The sequence below is a fragment of the Aplysia californica genome, unplaced genomic scaffold, assembly GCF_000002075.1.
Source record: "Aplysia californica isolate F4 #8 unplaced genomic scaffold, AplCal3.0 scaffold00885, whole genome shotgun sequence".
NCBI lineage: Eukaryota > Metazoa > Mollusca > Gastropoda > Aplysiida > Aplysiidae > Aplysia > Aplysia californica.
The window spans coordinates 76,519-78,934 of NW_004798155.1; positions in this window are offsets into that span (position 1 = coordinate 76,519).

Consider the following 2,416-nt stretch of genomic DNA (forward strand, 5'->3'; position numbering starts at 1 on the left):
GCTATGTGAATGGGGAGGGGGCTATACGTTCTTTCTTATGAGCGTCTAGGGAGGAGGTGCTTGCGAGAGGGGCGAACAAATGTTTTTTTCTTTTCAAAGTTGGGGAGGGAGACACACCTGGGAAGCGGGGGGGAGGGGGGGTACAGAGAGTGATGATGTTATCGTAAGGAAGAGGAGGTGGGTGAGGGCTTTGATTTTGATGAGGGCAAGGTGGGTTGCTACAGGTGCCACAAAAAGCTATTGTGGCCCCCGGGAGGTAGACGTTGAAGGCGGGCGTCCCACAGAGTGATATACAGGTTCCTGACCTCCGTGAACCCGTAGATAGGAGGTGCTTACATTATATATATATACGTGTACATAGAAAATCCAGCACCACACACCGGGAGGTCGGTACATCAATGATTGATTCTTCCTGTTTTCTTCCCGATCAAACTGATAGTTACTGACCACGTCAAAGATAGGGGTGTAGGGGAAAGTAAATCTTAACGCCCTTCCCCCAACCCCAATCCCGTCTCCCTCAAACCACTGCCCCCCCTCCCCCCTACCCCGTCTCCCCTCCTCCTCAAAACACCGACCCCCCCCCCTTTAAAAAAAAAATTTTAAAACAATAATCCATTAATTATTAGTTGAAAACGCCTCTGCGTATGGCTACACGGACACTAAACGTAGCCCCATGGAGATTGAGGAACCCGTACTATGTTGTACTTTGTAGGTCAAAAGAGATGCAAATTATGGAGGGCTAAAGTTTACTGTTACCACAACGGAGATAATGAGCGGCTGCCTTAAACCATTGCGACTGCCTTATTCTACAGGGCGTTCCTAAAGTATGGAGACCAAGGCAAACAATTGTTTTTTCAAGAGTCACAAGTAAAATATTAAATAAAAACATTTATTTCGTTTTCAATACCAGTGTTTGAGCGCTGAAATAGCTACTTGCACTGTATGCTTTCCGGGAAGCTGAGAATGTTTCTGGGTGTTATAGGGTCTGTTGGGGTAACTAGAATATTATTATCATTATCATTATCATCATCGTCATCATCATCGTCGTCATCATCATCATCATCATCATCATCATCATCATCATCATCATCATCATCATCGTCATCATCATCATCATCCAGTGCCAGATCTGCGACAGTCATCGGCGATCATGGTTCTCCATTCATTCTTTTGCTCGGATGCTCTTAAAAAAAGCTACGATTCCCTGACCTTTCCCCATTACCCATAATTTGTTTAGGTTCCCTAAGTAGATTGCTCTGGGCCTACCCATATATAACTATAAAAGAGAGTGAATAATTGTTCTTTATTGCGTCTTGAAACATGATTTCCACCACATGCTGCACAGTTTGTTTCACTTTTTCACAATTCCCGTGCAACGGAAACAACAACTGCAGGCTTCGGTCGGTCATTGACATCTCCTGTTAGTCCGGCCAGACATCAGGAACGCCTTGTGTAACAAAACCTGAACCCAAAATTAAATGTGTCTCGACGCAGTGGAGTCAGGTGCTCGTCAATTTTTGGGCATGTTGAGATAATGGTATCTTCTTAAAGCTTGTTCATTTGCCTTGCTTGCAATTTTTTTTTTTAACGCATCTATCTTGAATAGAAATCGAGATATTTCTTATGAAGAAGGTCGGGAGGTAAATTTATCGAGAAAATGGCCGCCGAAGTTTGGTAACTTCCATACGTTGAGAGTCCTTAGGAAAAGAAAATTTACATTTCAATAAAATCCGGAGTGAAATTTGTTTTTTAATAGACACAAAAGGTGTTGAGCCAAAAACGAAAAATTCGAAAACGATTTTCAAACTGCTGGGAAAATGCCATTTTCTTTAGCTTAATTATTTTGTCGAGCGCCTGATTTTACCACGACGCCACACAAATCGTTATGACTGAGGTGATGGAAAAGTTGTTATAATGATGTCCCATTTAGTAGGCAGTTGATACTCTGAGATGAATGTATTTTTCAAAATAGTTCTTCCAGATATCTGCTGTCTGTTATAATACTCTTTTATTAAAGAGTGGGAATTTATGAGTTTTGTCAACTGTCAAGTTGTGGGGATAACTCAATACGGAGCTTGTTAAAGAGCGGTGTGCATTACGTTGGAAGTTTTTTTTTTATTCAAACAGCAGAATATCATAATATTTCTCAAATAGGTACCGTGTATTATCACTTTTTAAAAAAATGTTATTGCATGAGCAACCCACACACCCTCTCCTTTTTAAACGATTTTAATGACAAGAAATAGAGACAGATATTAGACCTATATCGTTAGCTTTTTTTAGAGCATCCAAGCAAAGAAATGAATGGAGAACCGTGATCGCCGATGTCTGTCGCAGATATGGCACTGGATGATGATGATGATGATGATCGCTAGCTAAAATTCCTGGTTTAAAAAAAGGAATTAAACGGTATTTG